Raw genomic sequence first — 19,289 nt, 5'->3', positions numbered from 1 at the left:
TATGGTGAACTCAAGTTGTATGTATATCACTTAATATCAGTAACACAGCCAAGACAAATTTGTAGACAGCACAAAAGAATTTATAAATAGAGCAAGGCAAAAATATGGAATAATCCATTGGCTCAAAAACAACTTTTAATCAAAGTATTTGGTACGATAATGAAATAAACTTTGGCCTGGATAAAGCCTTTCAACAACAGCAACAAACTGCAGAATGATCCCAGTTAATACTCTTTCAAACCTGTTTTGTTAACAATTCACCTTTAACTTTGTGAAACTACCTTTTCCTGCTGCAAAAATCTAAGGTAGGAATTGCTAAATTGTATCTTTGCTGGCATGCATTGCACACACTATTCAGTGCTGTTTACGATCAATGGGCCAGACCTAACAGAAGAAAGAAAATGGCACAAATATATTATGATGAACAACTATCATATGCTCCCATAAACTTTATGTTTTATCTTTTGAAAAGCTTCTGCTATTTAATAAGATTTAGCCTCTTACTTTTAATCTCATATTGCAGTTGCAAGGAAAACTCTAGTATTGCTCTGGCATGTTACACTGTTGTCATGGATACACAAGTAAGGTACATTACTTCCACTAGTAAATAAAGATTCTGAAAGAGTGCCTGGTAGGATTTGCTAGGCTTGTAGTATTGTTAGCTGCTAAGAGCTTTAAATAAGCAAATGGCTGTGGGTTTAAACTAATATGCAGTGGTGAGAGGATGTGCATTTGATGTGCGTGTGTATAATTGCATTGTTCTTGCTTAGATTTGATATATATTTTAATTAAAACTAATCTTTGCATATATTATTTCATTTATTAAGGTGTACATCTGCAAACAGACTGAAAATGGTGAGATGTACTCCAATGAGATCAATGTCAGTATATATAATTATTAAACAATATTTAATAATGCAAGTTGAGAGAGCATGTATGGTCCATTAGGTCAGTCAAGTTCAGATCTTGCTAAGCGAATTAATAGGTCCGGAATCTAGGTGCCAAGCGCATTGTAAATTGAAAGTGGCAATTAACCTTTTTTCTATGGATGCAGTCCACTGGGAAGTTCTCCTCTACGAGACCCAATGAAATGAATGGGATACAAGCCCCCTTCATTTCCATAGGGCATCCTTGTGAGAACGTCCCAGTGGATTGCCCCTCCCCTTGTTATTACCAAAGGAAAGAAAAAGGATTCTTGCAGCCAACATCTCATAGCAGTCCTAAATAAATGACTTACAAGTAACTCCGGATGAAGGAAATGTGTTTGGAATTTAGCTACCTTGAATTAAAATTATGTGGCCTTTTTTGAAACAAAGATTACACAAAATGCAAAATTTAGGTCACTCTTGATTGTGTCAACTTTTATAACAGGTTTGATTTGTTTCTGATAAAGCTTCATCTAAATATGAAGAAGGAGTGCATACTAAAATATAGGAGATGCTAGATATCTGATTTATATGAATAAAGCCGTAAATAAAGATCATAGAGCTTTCTCATTATAACACAGTTCTAAACATATAAAGCAGTAGTTTCTCAAATCAAAACTGTGGTAGGGGAAAAGGTTTACATTAATCTCTCCCCATGCTGTAGTCCCAATCCAGATTTTGCCCTTAGAGTGACAATTTAGTAAACGAAAGCCAAGCACACAAGAGCCAGTCTCTTGTTTAATGTCACTTCAATTTTGACCCTATGTAGGTCCATTCGAACACTAGTCCAACACTAAGTGGCAGCGGCTCTCCAGAAATTCCGGCAGAAGTCTTTCTCTAGCCCTACCAGGAGACACTAAGGGTGGAACCAGGCAGGGGTTTTTTTCAGCCGGAACTCACTGGAACTCAGTTCTGGCACCTCTCAGGTGGGCGCCATTGCCATTAGAGGAAAACAAGGGAGGCATTCATGGTGAGTTCCAGCACCTCTCTTTCTAGAAAAATAGCACTGGAACCAGTAACCTTCTGCATGTAAAGCATGACTTCCCTGTTGATATCCATCAGGACAGCCAGTTGAAATCCATAGAAATGTTCATTATCATTCCGTTGCTTCCAATCTGAGTAGTGACTAGTGTGCTTATCTTTTGTGAAGGAACATGTATAACTTTCCTTAGGTAAAGGACCCCTGACCATTAGGTCCAGTCGTGGCCGACTCTGGGATTGCAGCGCTCATCTCGCTTTATTGGCCAAGGGAGCCGGCGTACAGCTTCCGGGTCATGTGGCCAGCATGACTAGACCACTTCTGGCAAACCAGGGCAGCACACGGAAACACCATTTACCTTCCTGCTGGAGTGGTATCTATTTATTTACTTGCACTTTGACGTGCTTTCGAACTGCTGGGTTGGCAGGAACAGGGACTGAGCAATGGGAGCTCACCCCATTGCGGGGATTCGAACAGCCGACCTTCTGATTGGCAAGTCCTAGGCTCTGTGGTTTAACCCGCAGCGCCACCCACGTCCCGTTCTTCAGGTAAGGATACACAAAAAAAACACGTAACATTGTTAAGAATTTGAATATCTATGTCTCTAGAGCACCATGTAACTTATCTGACCATTTTATTGCATAATCAGCAATTCAGAAAGAATATTCTTAATGAACTCCAGGTAGCATTGGGAGGTAAAACCCAGTGGAACTCAGTGGGACCTATAGTTATGTTTGAGGTGTTTAGGACCGAGTGGTCAATTACTCATAGATTTTGATTTAGTTAAATGGAAAACTAAAGAAGCATGGACACCTTACAAGGAATACTTTCAGAGTGCATATGTATGTATGGGCTTTGCATATGTGACAGTTTTCAGATGTGATGCTGATGACTGAAGTCTGAGTAGATGATTTCAGATCTTGGTTGTGGAAATGACTTGCTGCCTTAAGCCCCTTCTCACCAGCCTTTTTCTCTTGGGTGCTGATCCTAATCTTTCAGTGCTTTCTTCAGGAATAGCTCAGTGAGCTTACTGTCTCCCAAGGACTCTTGAAGGCTTCCCATGTGACAAAGACAGCTAACCCATGCTGGCACTCTATCATTGAAAATGTACTGTACCCATTTTGTAGCATTTGCAAAGTTAAGACCCTCTTCACAGTTTTTGGGTGCGTATGACTATTAGAGTCTGCTTTTGTAGCACATTTGAATGCTTGCATCCTGGGACCGAATTTGATCTTAGTTGACGCCACATGCATATTTGCATACTTATGAGTAAGTGTGAACATGTGATTTTATGGTTCTATGCATATCTTGATTCTTTTAAACCTTTTATATTCTGTAATAATAATCACTTGTGAAATATTCAACACTTTTCCGTCCTTACCTATGCAGACACACCATGCAATTTCTTACCTATGTCTACATCCAGTGTTCTAAACCACAATCCTATGCATGCCCATTCAGAAGAAAAACCCCATCAGGATGTACTTCCAGATAGGAGTGTATAAGATGTATAAGACTACAGCCTCAGGCTATGGTTCAAGAGACATATCCTAGAATTTATTAGAATGAACACAACTTATCATCAAGAATCTACTACTTTTGTATAACAGGTAAGTTCAATACGGGCATCTATGTAAACAAAGACAAATAATATAAAAGAATTCTCTAAGGTTAAAACTACAGATTACTGTGCATGAGGTTCCTTTTTCTAAAATGAATAAAACTAGCCCAGTTATATTGATACACAGTGGGGGGGGGGGTCATTTGGTGAATGCAACAGACTTCACAGTCACAGAAGAGGACAGGACTTCTTTAACCCCCACCCCCACCCCCAAGCCATTTTATGTCCTTCTTGCAACTTTGGTGGTGCTTGGAAATGGTGTAGGTGTGTTTCAGATGCTGATGTATGAAAGTGAGAGCTGGACCATAAAGAAGGCTGATCGCCAAAGAATTGATGCTTTTGAATTATGGTGCTGGAGGAGACTCTTGAGAGTCCCCTGGACTGCAAGAAGATCAAACCTATCTATTCTTAAGGAAATCAGCCCTGAGTGCTCACTGGAAGGACAGATCCTGAAGCTGAGGCTCCAATACTTTGGCCACCTCATGAGAAGAGAAGACTCCCTGGAAAAGACCCTGATGTTGGTAAAGATGGAGGGCACAAGGAGAAGGGGACGACAGAGGACAAGTTGTTTGGACAGTGTTCTCGAAGCTACCAGAATGAATTTGACCAAACTGCGGGAGGCAGTGGAAGACAGAAGTGCCTGGCGTGCTCTGGTCCATGGGGTCATGAAGAGTCGGACACGACTAAATGACTAAACAACAAGAACTGGCAGAAATCACCCTCCTCATGTGAAGAGAGGAGCAACTGGCTGTGCAATCCTATACATGTCTACTTAGAAGTAAGTCTCATTGAGTTCAATAAGCTTACACCTAGGTATGTAAACAGCCTAAGAGAACAACCCTAAGCTCCCAAGGAGGGCAGCTGAGGGGCTGTTGGGTGCTGTGAAGCTCCCTAGTGGTCCACAGGTGGAAAAGGAGGTCCCGTAAAGGGCTCTCCCCTGAAAGGATCCATCACTCCATTGCTCATGGTACTCAGTGGGTGTTGGGGTGGAAAGTGGTGCTCTAGGGATGTGTTGTGGGGATCTTGGTTCCATAGGATCCAAAGCTCCTTTGACATGGTCCTGAAAATGATGATGAGCCACACTGGCCCTAGAGCTACAGCAGCCATCCCCGCCCCATTGGTGTCACTGGAAGGGGGTGGGAGCTAGACAAAGACTTCCATTGCCACCTTCTGCGGCTGGAGTAAGTCAGGAGGGCTGAAGAAGTGGCAGGTTCCTCTGTCATGAAATCTCATCAACCTGAGCATCATATTAGAATCACTCTGTTAGCATCCTAGCCTTTGTGAATGTTCTCTTTCACACTCTCTTTATATACCTGTGGAATAATATACAGCTAACACGTTTAATTCAGAGACAATCACAGCACCTTGAGATATTTATACTTTGCGAAGGCTAAGTTGTTAATCCTGTTTTACCTGGTTAAATTAGATTGGAATTTAAATGTGATGAACTGTCTCCAAGTGACATCAGAATCATGCTACCAGAAATCAATATTCTTAGATTGTTGTTTTTAAAGTCCAATTAAGGGCATCACCTGTTATTGGAAGAGGGGTGCTGGCTGTGGGGGAGAATTATTTACTGCTCACAGTCTCTCTTCAGGTTTTCTTTTAATAAAAAAAAAGGCTGCTTTCAGCTTCAGTGTGAAGAGAGTTAATTTAAATTTGATAACAAATGGCTCTGCTTTTTAAATGAATGTAGCCTGGCAACTTTCGCTGAGAACCCGTCATCGGGCCTCAATTATGTATGCAGCTTCTTTGAGAAATAGTTTCACACATCTGACCCAAGGACCACAATGTTGTTGTCATGAAATAAAAAGTGTGTGCAGGCAGGGCAATGTTTCATTCCTGGACACTCTCCACATGAGCTGACTTTGCCCTCCTCTCCACACTTGGGAGTTGGGAGGTACAGAAATGCAAATGCACAGATGCAGTTATATAGAGCTTTCTCTTCTCCTTTCTCACATTCCCCCCCCCCTTATATGTGGAGAAATAATGCAGCAGTTTGCCTTTCCGTCTTGTTTTTTTCCTTAAGCTGTGTGTGTGTGTGTGTTTTTATGTGTAGATAGATAGAAAGATACACACACACATATATTCCCAGTGTTTTGATGCCTTCTCCAAGGCTATCCTTATCAAAGCAGTAGTGTGAAACCAGACAGACAGGCAAAGAGTTAACCCCAACACCATTTCCCCCCCAAAATGGCTGCTTTGTCTATGTGCACACACCAACAGCAAATGTCCTTCTGTTATTGTACAACCAATTTCATGTGTCAACTATTCATATGCTAATAGCGGTACAGTTTCTCACTTTTTTTCCTTCAGCGGATACATTGTAAAGATTTTTAGAGACAGTGGAACACAGGAATAAACAGCTTTTTATTTCAGAAGTGATAAATTAGTTTTCATTCAAACAACATGCAACAAATGCAGCTGACCAGTATTGTTTGTATTCATTGTTACTTTGCCTTTGGGATTCCTGCCCCCCCCCCCACTTCAGTTTTAGGGCAGTTAGCAAATATTTAGCAGATACAGTTAGAGTTTAGATAAAGGATTTCGCTCCCCTCCACCCCTGCTACTTTTATGGACAAAGTTAGCGATGGGAACTGGCACTGCTTCAACATACAAAACATTTTCATTTTATGTTTTTAAACAAAGCAGAAAGAGTAAGTAGAAAACGTATGTTACTGTCCTGTTTGTATTATCCAAATATTGCAATGCACCATGTACCAGTAAATCATTTTTTTAAAACAACAACAACAGCTAATCTAACTAAAGAGAGCAGGGTTACTGTGTAGACTCTGGGATTTATATATACTATTGTTGCACTGTTTATTTTGGTCTATAGACTGTAATAAAGCTATGTGTGTTATTTATTTATTGAAAAATACCATATAAGTTGGATATAGTAATATGATAGTTCTGGTTTTTCTGTCTCAGAATTACTGTTTTAGAACAAAAGCATTCACATAATTTTGAATAAAAGGAAGGAACAACGTTAACATCAAAGGGCTGACCTACAGCAGTTTATGACATTTCTGATAAAATACAAGATTTTCCCATTTTAATAAATATTTTTTAAAAAATAACATACCCCTTTGGTTTAAAGTGAGCACCACAAAATTTAATAAGAAACCTGGATTTCTATATTAACATGATGAGAAACGTAAGTGTAGTGATATTAAACATAGAAGCCAAGAAACCCAATTACTTAAACGATTATGTTACATTGCAAAAATTTGTGTTACAATCCTGGCCTAAAAACAGAACATCACATGAACATGTTATATAATCTGCTGCAGTTTACCTGGGAGCAGGGACCACAAAAGTCTGTGGTACTAGGTTTTGAGTAGACATATACACAATTGCAGTGCATGCCTTTATTCGGCTGAATTTTATTAAAATTTGTTTTAAAATTTAATATATTAACAATTTTAGTGGGTTTAATTTAAACATTATGATTGCCATTGAACAATGAACTAGTGACACTTGGTTCTGCACTGGATTATGGCCAAATAATTTTCTTACCTCCAGCTCAGACAGAATGGATATAGCAAAAACTTTAAAAAATAAACCAAACTTTATTACAGTATAGTTCAATATAGGCCTATTCCCACAGACTTTAATAGGGCTTACTCCCAGGTAAGTAAATATAGGATTGCAGCTTAAGGGAAAAATTTAAAGATCCTGCATTATATTAATTCACTATCAAGTAGCAATTCTATTAATAATTACTCAGAAGTAAACCCTTCAGTGTCCTATGGGGTTTATTACTGAGTTTGTTTAAAATTGTAGCCTAAAAGATATAATTGCTTATCTATAGATGCATATTAAAAGAGCTGTAGTTGAAAATTGTTATTGGTGGGCACTGGTTGTTCTAGCAAAATGAGCATATATTAGGGAAATTGGTAGAATAGAGGGCTAAATTTTCTGTCAATCAAAAGGATCAGAAAATGGCTTTTAACCAATACAGTAAAATTTCTGCAACAGACTTACCAGATCAGTTATGGAAACAAATAACCTCTCTCCCCCCCCCCCCCAATGAATTACAGGAAATCATATGGTTTTAAAATACTGGGCCACAATCCAGCACACATTCAAGTCTACTTCATGGTGGCCCTTGTGTATTGGCTGCTAAAACCAGTAAGATTGGGCTTCATTCATTGTCTCAGGCAAAATCAAGTGGCCTTAGAGACTCAGTCATTTTTCTCTTGAGGAAACTGGATATATGCTGCTTTGCACTGTAATTTGGGAGGGCTAAGCTACTTTCTCCCAATCATATTATTTGCCTTTCCAAATTATTTTCTCACCAACTTTCACCTTAGTCATGGCAGGCTGGATCTTGTGGGCTGTTTGGTCAAGATATGCAGGTTTCCATGTTAGGAAGCTGGAGGAAATGGTCACCAGGGTCCTTTCTAGCCCAACATCTCTGCTCTTTCTCTGTCTTGGAGGAATGAGCAGCCTGCAGCTTTAAAGTCCTCCATTTCTTTGGGTGCATTATGGGAAGACATTATATCCGTGGCCTACTTCACAACAGAGGATGGCCCCATCCAACTATAATCATCTCACAGAGCAATTAGAGAATTATCTTAGCAAATGAAATGACATGAGTATTTCATCCCCTTTACTTCCTTCCTTGGGGGTTTCTCCCAGGAAAGGGTTATTGGCCCCATAATTATGGCAATTTAAATTTGTTAATTTCTTTTGAAGCTTTAAGGTCTATGGAGCTTACTTAGAGACTTCTAAATTTGTAGATAATAGATGTTAATGACTTAAAAGAGGGTAACATCAAGAAGACTGTATTCAGTATTAAATCATCTTCTTTTCATTTGAAAGCGTCATCAGAAATGATCAGTTAGTAATCTTAAATGGCAGAATAATTTATATTTCATATTTATTACTCAGACGTAATGGTTCATAGTATTAACTAATCAGTTACTCACTGTTTACACTTGGGCAGGTAAGGAAGGTCTTGTTTAAACTAAATTATACACCACTGCACCAGGTCATAGCTATAAGTAGCTACTCCCAGATTCCTATAAATTCCAAAAATACAACATATGTCCCTTGTTCATGGTCAGCTACACAAACCAAGGACACTTCCACAACTCATGGAAAGAGTAGCTGTAGCAAATCAGTTTATACCACAATTCCAAACACTCCTACTTGGAAGCCACTTTTACTGGAATTAATGGCACTATATTCAACACTGGATCCAACATGTAGTTTGTGTTCTGGACACTCCCTGCCTACCTGAATGGAAACCATTGACCAGAATGGTAACATTACATTGCAGGAAAATATATAATTCCAAGAACATTCCTGTGAAAATAGCGGCAGCCACAGCTCTCAATCTGCCTGCCAATATAGAGGTATTTCTGTACGCTGGTACAACATTTTGAAGGTTGAAATACATTAAAACAACAGCAACCTAGGATTTGAGATAGAAATGAAAAGAGTTGTCTATTTTCTGAAACTCACATCAGAAATGAACTTAAATTATTCAGTAAATCCAAACCAGAGCAGAATATACAAAGCCCTGTTGCAAGAATCCTTCATAGTTAATTCAAAATAAAGCATTTGCTATAACTTCTTCTCTGTTCCTCAATGAATGTTATTAATTTAAACATTTTCCAGGTAATTATGAAAGATGAAATGAATACCTTTATTTTTTAACATTTATTGTCTCATTATGTATGTAAATATAATCACATGTCATTCAGGATTCTGTGTCTCCAACATTCTGTTTTGTGTGTGTTTAATTCCTGTTCCTTAGCACAATTAGCTAAGCATTCAAGAATGCATGAGTCAACTATTATATGTGTTTACCTCTGTCAGCGAGCCTATTATCTTCACTATTATTCTCCTCAAGCACAATTTTAGTTTACTTTCGTTTGTATCTCTTTTGGTAATAATAATAATTTATATATCATTTTAGAGTGCTCAGTACCTGCACACGCACAATTTCAATACACCTTACAATAGCGCTGTTAGATACTTCACTCTTATTACAATGATATTGCACAGAGGTGACTGAGGCACAGGGCGTTGCCTAAACCATCTAATCTCAGTCATTAAGGCTGCAATCTGATACACACTTACCTGGGAATAAGTCCCACGCAATTCACTGGGACTTACTTCTGAGCAGACATGCATGGGATTACATCGTTGGTCACCGTGGAACACCAGCTTTCTCTAGAATGGAAGTTTCATACACCTGAAAGAGTAAAGGATTTAGGTTATTTACTATTTACTATGTTCATACGCTTCCCTTTCTCCCAGAGGAGCCCAGGGTGGTTCCAACATGGTAAAATATGATGAATCTCAAAGCAACAATTAGAATACATCAACAAACAAAACAGCACAGGCAAGAAAACAACATTGTTCAGCTCCCAGAAAGTATTTATCTCCCCAAAATCCAAGCAAATTTTAATTCTGTATGTAGGTCTATTATGGTGGCAAATTATAATTCCCTAAAGGACGTTTTACTTCTGTTAGCCAATGGCATTACAGACAACAACAACTAAACTAAGAACAAATAAAGGAACATCCAATAGATTGAGGAGAGCAGCAAACTATTCTTTTTTTCTCCATTTGTCACGAGATTGTCACAGGTACAAAATGTTAATTAAAACTGCTGTATTTTTTCATAACTGGCAAGTATGATTTCAAATTTCCAACTCCTTTCATCACTGAGAGGTGAAAAATTGAAGGACTGTGGATTTATGAGGCCAGATTTTAATTTAGCTGAGACTGGATTTGAGCTGAAATTCATGGGAGGCCATTTCCCCCCCGACAAATTTCTGATACTTCCGTTTTCTCACCACCCTAGAAAAAGAAGACCACTTTGCAGAACTTTCTCCAAATATTCTCCACCATATCCCGCTCACAATACCACAGAATAATGGTAGGCCACAGGCATTGTGGAGAATGGAAAATGGTTGCCAGGCTACCAGCTTGGCAGTGCCAACAAACAAACAAACCTCTCAGGAGGAAAACCAAAACTAAGAAGCTATGCTTCTACACTGTTACTGGTAAGCCTCACCCACTCCCATCCCTGCCAAAATTTGAATATCTTCTTAATGGTTTCTCCAGTTCCTCTTCTCATGAATAGGGTGAATAATCTGAAAGGTCTTTTAAACACGGCTCTATAAACCAGGTTTTATAGCAAAAAAGCGGGTTTTGTGTCTCTTTTTTCAAGAAATGGGGAATTTCAGTTGTGAAAGGAAACAGAGCAGAAAACAGTTTAGCAAACATTCTGATGAGAAATCGCTTTTCTTTCAATACGATCAACATACCTGCGTATATACTGCTCTAGAGTGAAGGTGGTCTTCTTTATGGTCCAGCTCTCACTTCCATAAAGAAGCTGACCATAAAGAAGGCAATAAAGAAGGCTGATCACCGAAGAATTGATGCTTTTGAATTATGGTGCTGGAGGAGACTCTTGAGAGTCCCATGGACTGCAAGAAGATCAAACCTATCCATTCTGAAGGAAATCAGCCCTGAGTTCTCACTGGAAGGACAGATCCTGAAGCTGAGGCTCCAATACTTTGGCCACCTCATGAGAAGAGAAGACTCCCTGGAAAAGACCCTGATGTTGGGAAAGATGAAGGGCACAAGGAGAAGGGGACGAGAGAGGACAAGTTGTTTGGACAGTGTTCTCGAAGCTACCAGATTGAGTTTGACCAAACTGCGGGAGGCAGTGGAAGTCAGGAGTGCCTGGTGTGCTCTGGTCCATGGGGTCACGAAGAGTCGGACACGACTAAACGACTAAATAACAACAACAACAAGAGTGAAGGTGTGATACCTGGATGATACACTTCTACTGCTTCTTTCCTGTGGGTTAGTACCAATCCGAGATGCTGTCCCATTCTAAAAGTGACCTGAATCATTTATACTGCCAGAAATCTCACCATCCTCTGGTTTCCGAAGGTCTTCTGTTGCCCTCTCTTGATTGCTTCATCTTCAAGTTTGAACCCACAAATACAGATTACACACACACACACACACACACACACACACACTTTCATATAGAGACGGGGCAAGGGATAGATCTCTTCATCTCAGCGCTGAGCTGAGAGGACAGATTAATTCTTTCCTCTCTGCTCAGCGCTGAGATGGGACAATTTCTCCACCTCAACACTGTAATGACAGGAGAGGTTTATGAAATCAAATTTAGTGATTCAAACATATAAGAACCTAGATAAACAGCAATTAAAATTGTTTAGTTAACAGAAAGATGAGAACTGGGTGTTTGTCTTTTTATTTTCTTTCCACCTTTTATCTATGAGAGAAGAAAAGGGGAGGTTTCAGATATAGTACTTAAGTTCTACCCCCTCCCTGGAAATAATATTTAAAAAGCATTGTCTGAAACAGAAAGTGTTTTTAACATTAAAAACCCAGCATTCCTTATTATTTTATTTCCAGTTAAAAATTCAGATTGGATGCTCAATAACCCGTGTTCATGATTAACTGACAGGTGGAATTATCTAGAGAAATTGAACACTTTGCTGTCTCAACAAGTAGCAGCTTTTCAATCTCTGACATATGTTTGCCTTGTGCTATCTGTATTATATTTTCTGAAGAAGGTCGGCTCCTCTGATCTAAGCAATGTAGCAGTTAAGGGGGTATATATAGTATCTTAGCAGCAGTTGCAATGATAGTAGTATGTAGCAGAAGAATCTTATTCTTTGACATAGACTTTTCTGTTAATAACTGTATTTTGAGAGAAATAAATGAAATTCCTATATTCCCGTTATTGTTTGCTTTTTCCTAGAACTTTTTTAAGGCTCTAAGAATGGCGATGTCTGATTGACACAATATTTGGTTGCAATCTATTAAAATTTCTACCTGCATGGTCTCCTTGCAAGGGCTTTGCTAGGTACTTAAAGGACTTGGTTGCCATCCTGGGTGGAAAAGAACCCAAACTGGCGCAATGGTTAAGATTGTGTTGTTACTCATCGTAAGATTTTAAATGCTTACCATTTACAGTGGTATAGTTGCAGGGTGGTGCTGATTTGAATTTTTTGGGCATGCTGCCACAGATGTGGCATCCCATAAGCTCCAGCCAGCATAGACAATTGTCAGGATGATGAGAGTTGTAATCTGACAACATCTGGAGGGCCATAGGTTCTCCATTCCTGGCCTTGGCCAAAGATGTTGCATTATATTACACTTGCATTTTTGTACATCAAAGAAGGGCCTCTCAGTATATTCTGCAAAAATGGATATACAGTGGTACCTTGGGTTACATGCACTTCAGGTTACATACGCTTCAGGTTACAGACTCCGCTAACCCAGAAATATTGCTTCAGGTTAAGAACTTTGCTTCAGGGTGAGAACAGAAATTGTGCTCTGGCAGCGCAGCAGCAGCAGCAGGCTCCATTAGCTAAAGTGGTGTTTCAGGTTATGAACAGTTTCAGGTTAAGTACGGACCTCCGGAACGAATTAAGTACTTAACCCGAGGTACCACTGTATTTGGCAAAATTGTGCACAGAATAAGCAGATTAAGAGGAAAGGGCATGCAAATGCACTGAATTTTTTGTATGGATTTTAAGGAAAGGATGTGCAACCTGACGCAGAAACAGTGCAATTTCAGATTGCAGAACTAAGAAATACAGTGGTACCTCGGGTTACATACACTTCAGGTTACAGACTCCGCTAACCCAGAAATAATACCTCGGGTTAAGAACTTTGCTTCAGGATGAGAACAGAAATCGCACGGCAGCAGCGGAAGGCCCCATTAGCTAAAGTGGTACCTCAGGTTAAGAACAGTTTCAGGTTAAGAACGGAATGAATTAAGTACCTGACCCAAGGTACCACTGTACCAGCATTGACAAATTTGTCAGTACCTAGTATTTCCAGAAACACCACAAGGGATAGAGCAAGTTTTTGGTGTTGCTCTGTGTTTATGTCCATTTATTACTTTATGAATCCATTGACATCACAACCCTTCCTATTCACCAGGCATAAAGCCTTGATCTGACCTGCTCACCTATCTGGAACCTAAACATTTCTTTGGAAGCCTGTTTCTATATGCCCCCACCAAATGATGTATGGTCAGTGGCATATCAATTGTGGAATTCCCTCCTCCTAAGAGCTCACCTTGCACCGACATTATAGTCTTTTCAGCTCCAGGGTAAGAGCTTTTTATCTACCTGTGTTTGAAGATCATTTTAAGATCTTCAGTTTTCTTGGCTCTTCTGTGTTAAGTTATAGTTTGCTGTTGCTGGCTATATTTAGTTACCTAATTTTGTACTTTGGTTGGCTTCATTTTGTTTATTTTTAGAGTTCTTATTGTCTTTTATTGTTAACTGCCCAGAGAACATTGTTAATTGGGTGATAAATAAATGAAGTAAATAAATACCTTTGATTTCTTCCTTTCTGTTATCCTCCTTATTCAATCTGCCACCAAATTATATCTCTTCTCCCAACCCAAAGTGTAAAAAGCAGGGTGTGTGCATCAGGTTCAGTATCAAAGTAGGGGTACCTTAGAGAGTTTGGGGGCCTGTCAGAGGTAAAGCAGGATCTGATGAGGTGGCATGACTTGAAACAGGGACCCCTGAAGTACCTTGTGGTGCAAACAAGCATCTACTAAAAGTGAAAGTAGTGTCTCTAACCTTACCATATATGAGGTAATGGAGTGATGAAAGAAGGGAGAGCAAATAACACAATAGGAAGAAGGTAGAGGAAAAGTTCTTTGTGACTGACGGGATATGCCTGTAATCAGAGAGAGTGGTTTTACTCAGAAAGCAAATCCATTTTAGTTTTCCTCATCCCCAAATCAACTTAAAAGTGCCTAGCACAAATGCCCCTGGACCTATTCCTAGCAAGTTACCAGGGGAACCTCTCTTGTGTCTGTAATTTTCAGACAAATTATCCGGAAAACACTGACTAGGAGAGAAAAAGTTATTTCTTTTTTACTCACTCTAAACCTGTAACAGCTATCCCTTTTTGGGGGGGTGGGGGGCACCACTGCAACTATCCTGGCAGGATTAATTCATTCAGAAGGTGTAAGAATGCCTGCAAATTTCATCCAATTCTGCCTCCCTTTTTGTTTTGTTTTTATAAACACATTATATATACAGTGGTACCTCGGGTTACAGACGCTTCAGGTTACAGACGCTTCAGGTTACAGACTCTGCTAACCCAGAAATAGTACCTCGGTTTAAGAACTTTGCTTCAGGATGAGAACAGAAATTGTTCTCTGGCGGCGTGGCAGCAGCAGGAGGCCCCATTAGCTAAAGTGGTGCTTCAGGTTAAGAACAGTTTCAGGTTTAGATCGGACCTCCGGAACAAATTAAGTTCTTAACCTGAGGTACCACTATATATAGAGAGAGAGAAAGAGAGAGAAAGATAGACTTTAAAGGTGTTCAGCCCTTGGACCTATTTGCCTGTAGTTTATTAGGCTTTATCCCTAATGTCTGCAAATTTAATCCACTTATATAAAAAAGGCAAAATTAAAACTTTTAAAATATACTGAATAGTGAAGCAGCTTACAAAGCACTTCAGACTTGTTGATTCCTGTATCCTTCTGGTCAGGACTAGAGCTGGAGGTAGCGATAGTCTTCAATGATTAAACCTGCCTCCTCAGTATTGACATGGTCTGGCCCTAGTGTAACTCCTCTTATTACCCATGATCATTGAGATTGGGTGTCCCAGTGCATCACCCCTAGTGGAACCTGCCCCAACCAATCTGTTGGCTGGGGCCCACTCCCAGACAGCCCTGCCCTCCCCCCTTAAAACAAAATAGCTTAACTAAAAAAAGAGCTAAAAATACAAGTTAAAACAACTACAGATTAATGCAGGGGGGCTATTCCACACCCTCATCCCGCCCTCAAAAGGTCACCTGAAAGGGATGACCCCCTTTGGTGTCACCCCTTCGGGGGCAGCCCTGCCCCCAGGGCTGGCAAACTGGCTTTATAATGCTGCCCCAGGAGTTGTTCCCAATGTGCCTGCTTGCCCAGGGACCTGGTCCCTGCAGAACTCTCTGCCGTCATCTTCGCTGCTGTAGCCCCAACTTTTTCTACATGCCACCTCATATTTCTGGGATAACAACTGGAAGGCTGCTACTCAGTTGTGGTTGGTGGCCAAAAGGGCTGGAAAGACAGACTGAAGGGAGACCAACAGTAAGTGGAGCCAGAGCCAATGACAGGCAGAGCCAACTGATTCTAGTTTTGTCCCCGTCTTCCTCTCTGCTGAGTTATTAGCAGAAGGAAGCTGCTGGGCAGTGCTGTCTTCCGAATTGATTGTAAGAAGGCAGACGGGCAGCGGTTGGCAGACTGAAGTTAGTGGGGCAGTGCCCCATTCACTCTAATCCTACTTATTCTATCCAACTCACAGCAAGGGGGAAATATAGATGTAGTACACCAGAGTTAATTAAAAACTAATCAGAACTGGAGAGGAAAATACAACTGCATCAAATTTGACTAGGGCTGAGAAGTGTGACAGAAGTAATCTGAAATGAGACTGGAGGGGTATCTAAACATTGTACCAGAGATTTAACATAAGACCAAACACTCACCTTAGGAAAAAAATAATGCCACGGAAGCCCAACAGCAATACCTGAATTACAATCTTACTATACCATTTATATCCATTACTGTCAGACTTTCCTAGAAAGGGTGCTCAAGTTCCTTCTTAATTGGTATAAATCACATTAAGGGAAGAAAAGTTAATGTTTGGCGCACTGAAACCTATATACCAGGCTTTAAACCTAGATCAGGTATTCCGAAACATGTGACAGTAGCTTATATCATGTGCAAAGGCACAAGTCAAGTGGAAAAGATGTATATGAGCTTATCCAGACTTGAGCTAAGAAATGCAATTAATCCTTACAATAAAAAAAAAAAAAATCCCACCTTGTGAGTTCTACCTTGCATTGGATTTCAAAAGACCCAGATTTCAATGAAAGATATTAAATTTGAAACCAGCTCTAGCTTGGGCTTTATTTCTGTGCTCGGAGTGAGATTTTTCTAAAACATACATCCAGATTACTTCTTCTGCTGACAAAGTAAAGGAACGCTGTAGCTTTGACCTTACCCACCCACCTACCCTCCCTTTAAATAAGAGAGAGAGAAAGAAAGAGCTTTCCACTGAGTGACCCTAACATTTTAGCAGAGCATCTGGTTACATCCTTAACAATAAAGACTATTGAAGGTTGCATCTTGGAAGAAACCGTATCTCTAAAATTTCACAAAAGCAAAAAAATCAAACACTTGGAAAGTACACCAAAATTAGTCAGGAAAAGTTGACGCTATTCTTCTACTTAGAGCCTCAGATAGCAACAGCTCTTTAATAATAACTTTTTTTCCCTATTTATCACAAATGATAACAAAAAAAGTCTGAGGCAAGATATTAACTTGCAAGTATGAGTCTTAAAGGGCAAAAAATAAAAAAAATATTATGTCCAAGCATCTTAAAAGAACAAAAGGGCAAAAAACTGCCATGAGTATATGAAAGTGGAAAAGGGTTGTGATTGAAATCAGATGAATAGCTACCTATTTCAAAAGGAAATAGATCTATGAGTCCTATACAGTGTGGTCCCACTGAATTCTATGGGACTTACTTCCAGGTAAGTAGTGTGGGATTACTGCCTTATTCAACCTGCTTTGCTGGAAGGGGATTGCCAGGTGAACAGGGGCATCTCCAAACAGAAAAGCAAAATGTGTTGACTACTATCCAGGTGAGACTTCAATTGCTTTCTTTTGTAACTGAGAGTGGAAAAAGAAGAGGAGAAATACAGTACTGAATGAGCTCTGTAGGTTGTTTTTTTCAAGGTCTGGAATGTAGGTGTGATTGGAAGGAACTATCTGATATAAGACATTTCAAGAGGAGGTTCCCCACTTAACGTTTTCCTTTCATCCTGAACTTATGAGTTGCTCTACAATCATATTCCAGAGAGTTAGCTGTGCAAGCAAAGCAGTAAATATTCCTGTGACACTTTGTGCACTAAGGTTTCATGGAGTAGAGTCCATGTGATGAAGATGGTGACACTTGCTTGTCCATAAAAGCTGATGTCACACTAACCCTCATCCCTCTCCCACCTATTAGTCTTTAAGGTGCCATTAGACTGTCATTAGGATATGGTTTGTAACCAATAAAGTTGTGGCCTAATTTATCCCATTAACCCAAAATATTGGTGTTCGTGTGTTTATTATCTTAGGGAATTGCAGGGGACCTGGAGCCTTGCCACGCAACTTGCAGAGGCAGGGAGTTAGTATTAACCAGCCAGTTTCTCTTATCTGTCCCCAATCCCTTCAGGCCAATTTTGGCAGGTGGGCGAGGCAACTCACCCGTCCATCACCTGACATAATTAGCTGGCCAAACATGAAGCACAAGACAGGCAAAGCACCTTGCTCCGTGGTTCTCAAATGCTTGATTGATGTCAGGTGCAAAGCAAGTGGGCATGGCTTTCCCCAAATGGCCTCACAGGCCAAACGAGAAGGCATTCAAACATGCGTCCCATTGAAAGGAATGCTGTGTGAGAAAATGGCATCTGTGCTAGTATTGAGCATTCCTGTGTGCACTGGATATCCACCCACAGTTCTTGGGTTCAGCAAGTGATAAGTGCCCAGAAGCTTAGTTATGTGAGCGGATCATTTTAGCAGCTTAGCTCTAGCTGCATAAAGGTACCAGTGTTTTTGTTGGAAGTGTAACAGCAGAGATCATTCCACGTGCAACTAGAGTGTCAATTAAGTTAGCATTAAAGTCAACTAGCCAAGTGGGAGAGGTGGAGGTGTTGCTTAGCAACCAGACAGACTGGCATGATGTTTGCTGAGGTAGCATGTGTCCTGATCAGCTGTGTGGTTCTCATTTTATATATTTATTTATTGGATTTATTCAGACCAAGATATGCAAAAATAATGCTATGTCATAGATACAGCACAAATAAGATGATATGTATCAGAGGCAGGATGAAGAAATCAAACCCTGGATCCCGAGGTTCCTAAAGAGTTAGGTCATTTAATGTGTTGCCTTGCTAATAGGTAAGGTGAAAGGTAAGGTAAAGGACACCTGGACCACTCAGAGGTGACTATTGGTTTGTGACACTCATCTCACTTTCAACCCAAGGGAGCCAGAGTTTGTCCACAGACAGCTTTCCAGGTCAAGTGGCCAGCATGACTAAAACGCTTCTGGCGCAATGGAACACTGTGACAGTAACCAGAACGCACAGAAACACCGTTTACTTTCCTGCCACAGCAGTACCTATTTATCTACTTGCACCGGCGTGCTTTTGAACTGTTAGGTTGGCAGGAGCTGGGGCAGAGCAACGGGAGCTCACCCTGTCGCAGAGATTCGAACTGCCGACCTTCTGATCAGCAAGCCCAAGAGGCTCAGTGCTAATATACAGTCTCCACAGCATTGTCCTATGTTGCCCCCACAATAATCCCCAAATAGAGAATACATGCATTGACCATTTAATATACTTTATCCCAAATGGATGTTGTCCACTTGTATACATCATCAGGATAGTATGCATGTTGAGCATGTAGCATAAGGAATCATTTTTATGCTGTGCATTTGTGTGTGTGTTCCTTGCACATGCATGTGAAAGTGCACTGAATATGAAAATTGTGTATTTTCTGACTATGCGTGCACCAATCAAAGTAGTAGCAGGATTGGTTTATTCTCCCTCAGAAGGTACATCAGGCAACAAGAATGTGTTGGGTGCGCTTGCGTTGAGATTTTGAGCCCCTTATGTCAGTTATTCATCTACACCTCAGGAGGCATCAAGAGTGTATGCATGCATGCTACACATTTTCTTGCTTAG

The 19,289-nt window shown here is 40.2% G+C and overlaps 1 long non-coding RNA gene across 1 annotated transcript in view; it reads right to left on the bottom strand.

Annotated features, from left to right (window-relative positions):
• The window catches only part of LOC310660074, a 122,494-nt gene that overhangs the window by 5,667 nt on the left and 97,538 nt on the right, over positions 1 to 19,289 (bottom strand). Inside the window, exon 3 of the long non-coding RNA XR_014503122.1 lies at positions 9,616 to 9,734. This is a non-coding gene — a long non-coding RNA (uncharacterized lncRNA). The remainder of the gene's footprint in view (positions 1 to 9,615; positions 9,735 to 19,289) is intronic.

Source organism: Podarcis tiliguerta (genome assembly GCF_965153285.1).
Source record: "Podarcis tiliguerta genome assembly, chromosome: 11".
In the NCBI taxonomy this organism is placed as follows: domain Eukaryota; kingdom Metazoa; phylum Chordata; class Lepidosauria; order Squamata; family Lacertidae; genus Podarcis; species Podarcis tiliguerta.
This window is presented reverse-complemented; position numbering and strand designations above follow the sequence as displayed.